The sequence below is a fragment of the Lepisosteus platostomus genome, chromosome 19 (genome assembly GCF_059453375.1).
Source record: "Lepisosteus platostomus isolate fLepPlt1 chromosome 19, fLepPlt1.hap1, whole genome shotgun sequence".
In the NCBI taxonomy this organism is placed as follows: Eukaryota; Metazoa; Chordata; class Actinopteri; order Semionotiformes; family Lepisosteidae; genus Lepisosteus; species Lepisosteus platostomus.
Window position 1 is genome coordinate 5,019,736 of NC_142629.1, and position 13,985 is coordinate 5,033,720.

General features: G+C 37.6%; 1 long non-coding RNA gene across 1 annotated transcript in view; it reads left to right on the forward strand.

The window, feature by feature from the left end:
- The window catches only part of LOC148644946 (uncharacterized), a 66,498-nt gene extending 52,997 nt beyond the window's left edge, over positions 1-13,501 (forward strand). The window contains exons 2-3 of the long non-coding RNA XR_015928469.1: positions 12,010-12,053; positions 13,032-13,501. This is a non-coding gene — a long non-coding RNA (uncharacterized LOC148644946). The remainder of the gene's footprint in view (positions 1-12,009; positions 12,054-13,031) is intronic.
- The last annotated feature ends 484 nt before the right edge of the window (positions 13,502-13,985 follow it).

Here is a 13,985-nt window from a genome sequence, read left to right on the forward strand (position 1 = left end):
TTTGGTCAGGAGGAAGCCAACAAAGTTGGACTGTGCTTCACAAGCACTGCACAAACGATTATGAATGCATGTCTGGAGGCAACAAAAGCAAGGGGTGGAAAAGGTGTATATGATACATTGTAACATTTGAAGTATAGTCATAGCCATTTAAAAGTAATTTAAATGTCCAATTATTCAGAGTAATTTCATTTAGAGCCATGCATACACAATATCTCAGATGACAGCAAATGGAATTTAATTATGCTGGCACATTAAACTGTAGACTGATTAACGACTTTGTTGTAATTATTGAATTGTTCCACCCCTCAGGCACCATTTGGTATACCAATAAGAACTATTAGTCATAGCATACTGCAGATTTTCCTGAGTTACAGTCCTACTGTACAGATTTCCCCTAGGGGACAATAAAGCTTGAATTGAATTACTGCATGATTGTATTGCTACAGTTGATATTTTGAACCTGTATTTCTACTGACTTTTTTCAATAAGATACACTATATTTATGTTTAATCCTGTAATTTACCAGACAACCCTTTTTAATTTTTACAGTTTCCTTTACATTTATGGTTACACCTAAACATGTTAATAGTCTTATTGGATAAAGGTATCAAACCAATAGTAAAACTGGATTTGTGTGTTAGTTTCATATTTTATGCTGAAAATAGTAGGCTTGTAATGGAAGCCAGAACTGATACTTTGCCAGCTATAAATAGGTATGAATATGTAGAAATGATCCAGATTTGATTGTTTTAAAAAAGGACGATGGTGCTTCATGCACTGCAATTGGCTCATCTCAGTTGACTGCAGCAAAACGTTGTCTCACATCTGGATGATTAAACCCTTTCTATTTTAAATGATACTGAGCTTCCCAAGTATAGTAAATAAAGTTAAATACAGTAATTAGTCTCAATTTGTAAAAGCAATTCCACATTCTAACCATGCAACTGACCTGGAAAATGACCAAAATTTAGTTTGGCGCCGAATCTCAGGATGACTGCACTGTGGTCTAGTGTCGCAAACTTGAATTTCCCAGCAATTTGGCAAAGGGGAATTTGAGGAGCTTAACTCTTTTTCTTGTCTCTCATGTAGCAGCATACCCTTTTACACGCATAAAAGTCAAAAGGTTGGGTCTTCTTTTCTCCTTATTTGTTTTTATGAACAAAGGAATTGTTCATAGGGAAAGGTAAGTGTCCAGTTTACAGTTTGTAAAAACGAAATCGTTTTTTTCTCAAAGCTAAAACAGATGTTTAACAGCAATGCAAGGCAGCTTGGATTGCAACCAAATTATGATATCCCAATTGTGAGTTAATTTATAATGGTGCTCAAGTTAAACTTTTCAAAGACGTGTTCAAATAAGTGGTGCTTATGCCCAAACTGAGTGTAACACTTTCCTTTGTACACAGACTTTATAATGGTTGTTTTTTTTCAAGACTAATCAACATATTTATCCGACGCCACCATAACTCTAATGTACATTAGTAAAAGGAGAAACATTTTTTTAATAAGAAAAGCTTATGAAGAACTATAAGCAACAGTGACATAAATAAAACATATTAATTGACAATGTTTAACAGAAAAGCACAAGCATGCTAATGGACATTTGCAATCATGAATCATTCATCTAATAATAAATCGTGGTGTTCTCGAGTCTTGCATCAATCATATTCCATCCTAGAAGACCCTACACACCCCTTGTTTATTGAATTCCAATAACTCCTTTCAAAATGCAGATACGGATTTCACAATCGAAAAATAAAACATATTTCAGTTCTCATTTATAGTCTGCTTAACAGATTATTCTCCTGCGCATGTCTTGGTGTGTTATTTTGGGTTTTTCTTTGTATTGTCTGCTGCTGTAAAACAAATTACCCCTTGGGGATAAAAAAAAAAAGATTCTCTCTGCTCCACTGTCTTTTTTTCTCAGTTTATAGGATATGATAGTCTGGGATTTGACACAACTCAGCCAAACATTATGTCAGGCAGACCATTCAGTGAAAGGGTGCAATATTGTTAAGTTCACTCAAATGCCACATCTAGTTACTGTATATTGAAGCTCTTGTGGCAGTTTCTGTACTGTACATCCAGTTTTTTTTCTCAGCACAGTCCCCACACACTTTAAATGTCATGTCCTAAGATAGTTCAGGTGAGTAGCTGCGTCAGCATGCATAGGCTGCAAAGGAACAAGTAATAGGTTAATTCCATGCTGAAAAAAAGATACTGACCTAATGTCCTAAGATACTGACCTCTTGATAAACTGATGTGGAGCTGATACCTGACACGTTCCTGCTTTGTCACAGGGATCTTAGTGTCATCACTGATTCGCCTTCTAATTTTATTGGTGTTGGCGATATAGGAGATAAATCACATTTTTCACTTTACTATTGACCTACCCCCACGTGTGCTTAGACGTACAGAAGCCAGCGGTCTGTAAAATGCATTTACAAAATAACAGCCGCATCTATAAAACACATTGCTGATGCCTTATGATTGAATTACAGTGGCAACCGAATGTTAGATATTTTGGAGACAGTTTAATTGCTGGCACAGTGAATGATTGTGTAATTGTACAAAATCTCTGTATCTCTTTATCTATACCTCACTCCTAGTCGCAGTCCTTCTTTTCCCACAGATCTAAAGAATGAATCATTAGGTAGTTTTTGATATATTTGATATGTGATTGTCCATGCAACCCAGCAATATTTCTCATCTCTGCTGACCTGAAGAATGTTGTAGGACAAGTAGAACAGTGGTTCTCTGACTTTCTACTCAAACAGCCCAGTTTGAAAGCAGATTGCATTTCAGGACCCTTGAGAATACAGAGGTTAAGAAAAGAGCCCCTTTCCACGCAGTGGGCTGCAAACGTCTTTTGTTCTGTGGATAGGATTACATTTCAAGAGCTCTCCAAAAGCACAAGGGTGTCCCCAATCATTTTTTTTTCCTATTTCGTAGGAAAGAAGACAATCATTTGTTTTACAAATGACCCATTTGGCAAGATTGTATCAGCGTGGGATTGGTGAATCATTGATACTGTATCAAGATTTTTGTGCCTGAGAGTGAACAGGATATGTGACGTACTGTTCGGGGGTGTGAGACCAGAGGTTTTTTTTTGTAAAAGAGGCAAAAGTTATTAGGCCATTATTAATTTGCTTAATCAATGAAGTGACTATATTGGCTGTGACTTCTACCACAAATGATAATCAAATGAATGTCTCTGCTGGTTTTGTTTTCGCATTTGTAGGAGGAAATAGGAAATTCTTTATACTCCTGTGAAAACATTTGTCATATATGATGCCCTTTAATTTTTTTGTTGTAAAGACAAAATTTCTTGATGGTGAAATATTATTTTGTTTTATTCTTATTTTCAAACTAAATTGTTTAACATTTGGTTGCCCAGTTAATTTGCTATGTTTTTTCTTCCAACTTCTTTTTTTTTCTGTTGTGGACTATACAGGCTATTGTAGGCATTCTTGTAATGCACTCATAAACAAAATTGTTTTGCTATTTTTTCATCCTTCTCTTGTGATGCCTGCGATACTAATACATGAAATCATGCCAAAGCAACAATATACTGTCCTGTCATGTTATTGAACATAGCATCTGCACACAACAGAGAGATAGGAGTACATAAAATGGAAAAGGTTTGAGTTGAGTAAGTTTACGCTTGCTGTTATTGTGAAATCTTAATTCAGAACGAAAAATAAGCCTTTTTCTATATTATTTGAACATAATTTAACAGTAGTTCAGGTGGGTAGCTGCGTCAGGAACAAGTAGTACATTTAATCCATGCTGAAAAGAGAAGTAGAACTTTTAGAACTGCAAGGCAAATTAGGTGAGCTCATTTAAAATTCTGGCTTAAAACATTGTGCAAAAAAAAGTAGTCTTGGGTAACAAAAAAATTAAATATGCCAGTTTTACCCCAAAATGAAATCAGTAATGATCCTTTGGCAGACAAAGTTTGAGGGAGTCAGGGACATTGCTAAACAGCATATAAAAGAATATCTTCACCAGGATAATGACTGTATCTACAATGTGGGTCCACAATACTGGTCTTTTTCTGTATACAAATTGTTAAAACCACCCCAAAAATAGTTAAGTGACTTGAGCAAAGCTTCTTAGTTGATTGCTGGAGGAGTTTGGTGAGCTTGATTCGTTTCAGACGTCATGCAGTTACTGTGTCAAAAGCAAAGAGTTAAATATTTCATTGCTTTTCACTCTGAACGTACTTAAAGTGAATGTGTCCCTGTACTTATGGTCACTTGAAATCATCGGGTTGAACACAAAATACGCTTTTGTTCTAAAATGATCCAAATTAATACATGGACTTACACAAAATAAAGTACGATACACATTTGTCATTCATAATAATATCTTCACAAATGCAAATTGTTTGACTTTATAGCAAATATAAGTTTCATCTTTGCTAGCCAATTCTTTTGGAGAGCACTGTAGGTATATTTGGAATGCATTATGCACAAAATTATATTATGTTTCTGTTATTCCTTTTTCAGCACTGAAAGTGTAAGACAGATGAAAAAGAGCAGTTTTAGCCAAAGCACAGCTTTTCTTCTATACATAAAAAAAACAATTGTATTGCATTTGTAAACATCTGTGTTCTATGGGTTTTCCTTCAGTCAGTATTTATCAGCATGGGCCTTGAATCATGACTTACCCTTTGAAATGTGAGATCAGAAACCATGTGATACGCAGATTAGATTCTCCACACCCTTCATGGACCAGACGTTTTCAATTGCCTTAGAAATTCCATATCCCCATCCTGGAAGCACAGGGTGTTTGATCAGATTGTCTAGCTGTCAGGTGATGGGAAAAACATCTGGCGTTGCCCTGACACACATGTGTTTCATCCTCGCCATCGGACAGGTGGCACACTGTGCAGGGGCACACGGGCCATGAGAATATTGAATTAAAGGCTCTCATTCTCCTTTTAAGTTATTCTAACTTGAGATTAAATCAGTCTCCTTGTACGTGCTCTAATTGACCTCTTTAGAAATGTCGTTTATAATGACTTTGGGCAGCTATCTTCTTTCTTGGGAAGGGGGAAAACAATTTTATTTTGTGAGGGTTCAGATTCATCTCAACGCAGGAAATCACTAGATTTAGACACATTCAAGAAATAAAAGAAGGATCTTGAAAATTATGCTTTGGTTACTATATTAACAAGATGCCAGTTGCCCCATCTTTAACATTAAGTTATCGCTACTCATTATCAGATATAAAAAGCTGATTTTAGGGAGCAAAAATAGATGGAAATCTATGAAACCAGCATGAAGTAAAATGGTCAGCAGTAACCTTGCGTGCCATTATTTTACTTAAATGTAATTTAAGAGCTAAACATTTCCATCAATGACTGATTGAGTCAGCCCAAATTTGTTATACTTCTTGTGAATCTTAGATTTTCCCAAACCATGTGCTATATGAGGTAATGATATGTTGTGAATCATTTTTTGGACCTTCAAGTCTCCTGTGAGTCAGAAACAGATCACTCTGTCACTAGTTGGATAATTCCTTTCCCTTACAACTTTTGTTCAGGAAAGGAACTTTGTTGACATCGTGTTTAATACACAATACCTTTTTCTTTGGATAATACTAAGCTCATAAAATTGCTTAATGTATTCTTTAATAATAATCACAAAAAGATGGAGCTCCTTGTGTTCTTATAGTCTTGGATAGACATGTTGTGAGTCTGAAACGAACCCAGGTTTTTCAGCTTTTTTGGAGAAGTAACCTTGTTCTTATGATTGAATCAGTCCCTGAAATCTGAACCATTTTAGTAAAATAGTGAAACAAGTATCCCAATATCTCTACCTATGGTTTTTAATAGGCACTGGTAGCCAGTAGGTTATTTGTAAATGATTGGAATATATTTTTCTTTTTAGCTGAACTTCTCAATAATGACCAAAGACTGGAACAGGTTTTAAGTATGACAAAACATAGGACGCTGGTCTATTGTGGGGGTTACCCTCGGCAACAGCAGCGTTGGTCCTTAGTTATATTAGGCTGAACCGAGCATCTGGGGTCAAGTACCACACTCAAGGGTACAACTGCAGTGTCTTGAACCCACACCACCTCAGGCTTTTGTCCAAAGGCTTAGCCAATACAATGTGCTGCCCCCGACGAAGCAGGCTAAAAGATCAATTTTACCAGGGGGAAAAAAAACATGAAGCTTGAGAGCATATCTGGAAAAGTTATTTGAAATCAAATCTATTCCGTATACTTTATCATGAGGCGAGTTTGTTTATACAAGGCAGTATCGCTGACCTCTGAACCCTGACTAAGCTGCTTATACCAAGGAAGACAGCAATGCTAACCACTGTGCCACTGTGACACCCTGTCTACACATCCACTGGATCCCAAATGCTTTTAGATTAATTGTCAGATGTTGGGGGCAAGCCAAGCGTATCAGTTCCTCTATTTATGTTTGTCACAGGCTTCCTCACTGAGGTAATGGTGTCAAAGAGTGAGCTCTCCTGAGAGGTGGGATTGAGTATGTGGCCTCTGTATCTCTCATAATTGATGCAGCGTAACAGTTTCGACTCCAGCATAATCTGAACCTGCTGGCCTGGGGCTAGAGTGGGTCATACTCTGTGTTTGGTAATAAACGATCATTCTCTTCAGCCTTGCTGTAAAAAGAAAAGTCTTTCAATTTATCACTTGCACAAATGTCACATATGTTTTTAAGATGAAACCGCCGAGATTAATGAAGTAATAACCTTGATAAACAAATACGCTCAAACATATTACATAGTAAATGCTGCAATTAAAGAAACGGGGTATATGAACATTCACTCCTCATCCTAATATCCTTTTTGTAGTCTTATTTATTCCCCTTACAGTCTGTTTCATAATTTATTTTTTAACAAAACAGGACAGCCACAGATTAAAGTTTATATGGTGCAAACGTGAACTGCATTTAATGGTTATTATTCCCAGAAAGTTAAAGTGCAAAATGTACAAGACTGTGATTAGACCTGTATTACTATATGGAGCTGAATGCTTGGCAGTTGGAAAGAGGGAAGAGAACTTGATGAGAAGAACTGAAATGAGGATGTTGAGATGGATTCTGCAGATTTCAATGAAGGATAAGATCAGAAATGAAGAAATCCGTAGACGATGTAGGATGGTGGATGTGGTTGAGAAGATGCGAGAAGCGAGGTTACGGTGGTATGGACATATCATGAGGAGGGACGTTGAGGAAGTAACAAAGAGGGTAATGGAATTTGAGGTGGAAGGTAACAGAGGAAGAGGCAGGCCTAGAAAGAGATGGATAGATTGTGTGAGAAAAGATATGGAGGTATGTGAAGTGAGTGAGGAAGATGTGCTCGACAGAGACAAATGGAGAAGAGCAACCAAAGCAGCTGACCCCAGGACAGTCTGGGACTAAGGCTGTGAAAAAGAAGAAGAAGAAGAACCATTAAATAACTGCAATGGTTATTATTGGTAAATGGATCATCAGATTCAGCAATAAATTAAGTATAGACTCTACATCAGGGGCATCCATTCCTAGGCCTGGGGGGCTAATGGCCCCCAGCTTCTCTCCCTGTCTGTGTGTCTCACGGAGAGCAAGCTGGGGGATGTGAAAAAAGACACATTCCTAATAAAAGAAATTGTATATGGCCAATAAAGTGATCTGATCTTATCTTAATGCATCTATGGGTTTTCATTCCAGCACAGCTTCTAAAATAAACAAGCTGGTTCCCGAATGAACTGGGCCAATTTATTAGCTTCTCCGGTTCTTCAGGCTTTGCTGCTTTAGAGAGACCTTGAAAACGTGCAGACACCGCGCCTTCAGGACCAGGACTGGACATCCCTGCTCTACATTAGCAAAGGTGATCCCTATTGCACACTCCAGCTTCAACAGATGTTGTTGAATAATATAACATCTTTCCCTTGTCTGACCCTTGACCCACAAGAAGCTTCCTCTATGCTTTTTCTCACCTATCATAAGCACCTGAAGTACAAACACCCACAAAACTGTCCGTAACCCCCTAAACTGGGCCTCTCCTCCTTAATGTCTCCTCCTCTCTTAATGTGCCACATCGACTAACAACCCACCTATCACGGGACAGTAAGGATCATATTTCTAAAATGCATTGTACATATTAATTACAAACAAATATAGTTATGTGCTCATGGATATTTAGAATTCATAATTTAACCAAAGCAGTACACCACATACAATGCCTCTTTTATACCATAAAGCATTGTATTAACAGTGTAATGTATACACACACAGCTTGACATTTAGCTTATGTTTTGGTGATACTACCTTTTATATTGCCTATATATGTTTTTTGAATGCTTATATATGTGTATGTACATTTATGACTAAGTTCAAAGAGCAAGTTTAGCTGAATCTGTGGTTGTATGTATGTTTCCCTGGAATCGTCTGCAGATTTTCCTACATATACTATACCACAAGAGTAAAAAAAGAAGACATAAGGTATTTTGTTATCTTTGTTTTGATGTAAAATCTTCATTTAGAACTTTTATTGACAATATGTTGAGAACAGTCATGAGCAGGCAATGTTTTTGTCCTTTTAACACCTGATATGAAATAAATGAGTCTGGAAAGCGTATATCGCTCCATACTTTTTTTTGTCAGTGTTGGACTCGTTTGAGTCGGTCTCGAGTTGACGTGCTTGTGTTGGTTTTTAATTATGTCGTTTGACATCCTCACCTTCTTTTATTGGACCTCATGAGCATAAACTCGAATGTAGATGGAGGGTCTTCTTGTCCACTTCGTTTCCTTCCAGCAACAACAGCAGTCCCATAGCAATGCATGGGACTGGGATGTGCTTGCTGGTTAATGGGAAGTGCACTTAATGCAAAACAAAAAAAGTGTGCTCAACAAGTGATACGTCTGATCACACCTTCTGTCCTTGCTAAGTAGATTAGAAGGGGCTGGTTCTAGAAATCCTTTGCCATGGTTTCAAATCTGATTTCACCTCTACTCTTAATGTGCCTTCTGTCCTTATTGTAGTTTTTTTCCTTAGTAAACGGTGGATGAAGTGGGTCTTTTCCTATATGTAAATCACGTTGGGAATCTTTTGGAAAGTGCTATACTGATGCACGTAATTATATTCCAATCACTGCTAAGAGCTTATTTAGTGTTACTTTCTCCTCAGTTGACATGGCTGATAATGTCTGCAAGTACTGTTTTCAGTTTGCAGTTTTAGGATGACTTGGCCACAGTCTATTTCCCTGCTAGAGACAGAATTTGCTTCTGTCCTGGTCTTATATCCATCCTTTTACAAACTTCTATCCTGGGTTTTTATTCTGAGGAGGATCAGCCAGAGTGGCTCAGACTTCACTGGCTGCTGCTGTTCCTGCCAAGTCAACACCAGCTGCTTGGTGGTGTAATATTTCTGCTTCTCTACTGTAATTTTGTTTTTTGTTGGATTCTCTCAAATTAATTATTTTTGCTTTGTTTATCCACTCTTTGTAATACTTGTTTGTAACTGTATGTCATGCTGGCTAAGGAACTAATTGAGTAAAGAAGAATTTTTAAAAATTATTTCAGAAACCTTCCCTTTTTTCCATTTTCCTTTTATTTTACATGTGATGATGTATACCACTACAATTTCTTTTAAAGCTGTACAGCTTTGTGTTCTAGTTTAGCATTCTAGAAATATGAGAACTGCTTCTCTTGCTACAAACAATACATTTCTCATCAAAAATAAAAATGGTGTTACGTTTAAAAGAACAAAAGTAGAATAAAGATTGTTACATGAATTAATGTTAATTAATGGCTGTTATAGAAAGTGTATCTAGTGCCTTTCTGAAATGTCGATAAAGTGCTTTGATACGTTGATTAATAGACTTGTTTTGCTCTGTCTCCACCTGGTGGTCAAATGCCACCTTCTAATGTAGATCTTTTAATTTAGAGGATCTTAGGTTTGCATAATGCTTTACTTTCCAAATAATGCTCTAAGATTTTTCTCAGTGCTCCCATGTACAAGATTTATTTATGTCAGGAGTAAAATGTAGTTTGTGAGAAAAGCTTTTCCCAGCACCACCACTCCCATATATCACTTTGAAGAGCACATCAAGCAGGTGTAACTTGATCTTGGGATGCAGAGGTCACCTAACTTTGGGACCTTGCAGATCTTGGGACACGTCAGCAGTTATTTGCCAGTTTGGACTGGTGGAGGTCACTTCACCCTGTGCTGTAAGGAAAATCACTTAACTCAGAAAGCGACCGAGGCCGCCTATGGACATGATGAGCCGGAGGTCACTTAATCCCAGGATGCAACAGAGGTCACTGACCCCAGTATGTGGCAGAAGACTCTTGTCCTCCTGATGCAACAGAAATCCCAGTATCGACTTCCAATGTTATACTGAAAATACGTAGATCTATCTGTAATCCCCTTATTGCTCTTTCAACACTAATCAAATGTCTTGAAGATATACAGTTGAGGCTAGCTCAAAATTATTTACAATTAAACAAATATCTCTATCTCCAGTAAGACCAGAATGATTTTAATTGGCTCTCACCGTTGAATCTTAAAATTAGATGGCCTAAAACTCAGTTTAGTTTCGGTGACACAATAATTGTTGCCTAAATTTTTAATCGCATGCCTGCAAAGTCTAAAACACATCATTCGTCCATTTACAAAAACCTCCTTAATTAACACACTTGTGTGTCATAGACCTCCAGAAGCAATTTCCACCTGGAATCATGTCCATGTAAACATTTTGTAATAACTTCATAAGTATAGACAATAGAGGCCTGGTTCAGCACTTAAAGTGAAGCATACCCTTGGGCTTCAGGTCTGAACCATCAGATGTTTTAAACAGTATCTCTTGCTCAGAACACACTTGAAAGAAATACGCAAAAGAAAAACAAAAAAAAACCCAACAAATTATTTTCATTTTCTGTCTTCAAATGTCAGTTTTTCAAACGTGAACTAGCACATTAATGTTTCTTCAATGTGTCTACTACTTTGGATAAAAATCTGAAACTGGGAGAACAAAGACAAAAAACACATTTTACAAAAAGACTTTGTAAAGCCGGGCCCTGACATGGTTATCTTCCAAAAGAAAATGATGATCAAATCTTACAAATAAGACCAAAAGTTCCATTAGTTCTATTATTAGTGAATTTCAGTCAGTGCTAGAGGACTATTTATGGTGTTGTAGGCTATAAAAACAATCTTTCTAGATTGCAAGGGGCAAGCTGATAACAAGCAGAGTGTTTATTTACTTTTTATGCCATTGATAGGCATAGGCAAAAAGAACACATTTTACAGCCAGGCAGTAACTAGTTTTTCACATATGATGTTTTAGTATGATTTATTTGTATTGGGAAGCCTTGGAAGATTTTCAAAATATGTTTGCAAGATTGTTGCATTGTTTTGGATGTTCTGCTGCTTGTGATTTATATAAAGTGTTCCACTTCTCCCAGAAGCGGCTTTGCTTTAATAATTCCTCAGTTTCTGCAAGCTGTTTGCCTCTGTGTGTGTGTTAAGTTTCTTTTTGACAGCGTGTAATATTTTACCATCTTGCAGTAACTGAGGCACAGATCTGTGTTGTGTTGTTGTTGTCTGTTTGTTTTTTATTTGAGAGTTTTCAAAGTGCTTTACTGGTGTTTTTGCTCTCTGTATCGAACCATTTTCTTTTCCTTTTGTTTTATTGGTGTTTTTTTTTAAATTTTATTCTCTTTAGCTTTGTTTTTAATGCCAGTCTGTGAGTTTTAGTTTCTGTGCTGCCATATCTACGCCTGTTTTGTTGGTCTGATACAGGGTGTTTAGTAATGTATTCAATAGCCTGTGAATTTCTTCATCGCCCAGTGCAGTCTGGTATCTGTCCAGGCTGTCTGAGTACTGTCTCTATGGCTGGTTCAAGTCATATACCTGCCTGGGGGTGTGTCAGTGTGTCTTTGTGCTGGTGTGCTCTTTAATTGACACCTCCCCAATAACAGCTGACCTGAGGCCCAGCTGGATTGAGTGTTGGTGTCCAGGGTGATCTGACCTGCTCTATGTGTCTCTACAGGAGCTCCTGGGAAGTCTAGTAGACGACTCCAAGTACAAACAAGTGTAAGTGTATTGTGCTATGACTTTGTCAGACCCACTTGTTACTGTTTTGTAGCAAAACAGTTTTAATGGTGGTGTTGGGTCACTATTACAGACCTTATCTGAATATTGACTGGGGATTTTATGAGTCATTATACAACCACAATTTTAAACACACACATTATAGACAGTGTATATTAAATAATGTCTAATATTATTGTGTGTTACTGAAATTTTTCTCAGATCTGAGACTGGACAAAATTCTAATGAAACCATAGTCAGTCCAAGCAGGTGGGACATTACAGACAAATCTGGGGACTCAATGCATCACAGTCAGACACTGACAAAGTAGATCAATTCACATCACAGCATCAACACAGCATCAACAGTCAAATTCGGCTCTGAGTCTCTTCTCTCTTCTCTCTCACATAGCCCGTCTATCTACAGCTCTGACACACACTTCTTAAGACACAATTTTAAAGGAAGATGGACTGAAACAGGTTGGCCATCTTTCTACACAAAGCAAAGATACTTTTTACTAAGGTGCAGAATCAGAAGTAATTCAGTTAGTTACTCTGGGAGTTTGGTGAGAGAAGATGTCATAAAGTAATAAGACTAAACACACATTATCTAATAAAAATTAAAACCTGCAGTAATCAGGAGCACACTGACATATACATTACTGTTGGAGTGTTTATTTTGTACTGTTGTGGAATCACTGCACTGACTGTATTGTGTTTCAGTCACGCTGACTATATTTTCAGTGTCTTTAACTGTGTGCTGAATTCTCTCTACTTATGTGTCACACTGGATAGGGAACTCTATTGAGTAAATATCATTCATCAAAGAGAAAAGTTCATTTGAACTCGTATTTGACAAATAACATCACAGGTTACACAAGAATGTCTTCACCAAGACAGCAGGGGGAGATGAAGAGAGAGGGGCTGGTGTGTTGAGGTGACCAGATTGGCTCAGTGACTCTGATCTCCGTCTCTCTCACAGGATCACAGTTAATAAGGAATACTCTGGGAACTGTGCCTCTGGATACTGGCGTGGGAGTTAAACTGTGAAGATAAAGTCCCCTTTATCTGTGAGGGCGATCCTGGGAGAGTGTGAATTTTCCCCCCGTCTGTCCTGAGTAAGAGGGAGAGAAGCTCGGAGTGAGAAGATAATGTGTGGGAGAGAGACAGTGTGTCTGCCGGGACTCCTCTGCTGATTCCTGGAGACGATCCTGGTCTCTTGTTTCTCCACTGATACTCCCACTGTCACTCCTTCTGTTCTCTACGGCTGAGAAAACAGTTGTACAGCAAAATGGGGGTTTCATTCCTTTAATTTTTTGCCACCGTTTATTGCATTTTTTAAATTTTTAAATAATTGTCTTTTTCTTCCTTCATCAAAGTAAACCTGTTTCAGTTGAGTATTTTAAATTCCCTTGTGTTTTTGTGTTCGAGATAATAAAGACTGTGTGAAGATGTCCGGGCTGTTTCTTGCTGTGTCCAGTGTGACTCACTACTGTGCTATTTCCCCTAACTGTGTCCCAGTGCTCATTACTGGAAAGAACCTGCAAGTCTGTAGGAAATTTTACATTTCTGTTTCAAAACTCACTTTAGAACACTTACTTTTCCCTCTGCTTTCTTGACTTTTTCAAGATATATCCTGCACATCTGTTTGACCCTACATGTAATATGTTAACTGTATTTTACCGACACTGTTTGAAATGAAGATTAGTTCAAACATTAAACCTATCAGTTTTAATGGTTACATGTAGTTGGGTGATCTTCGGGCAGGGAGACTGGCAGAGTAGTATAGAGCTTCATGGGCAGAGACAGTGTGGGGCTCCTCTATACAATCAGCACCTTGGACAGAGCCAGAGTAGAGCTCTTCAGTCCTGTACAGTGTTTCAGGTAACAGTGAAATGAACATTTCATGAGAAAGCAATTGTTTGCACATTTGGTT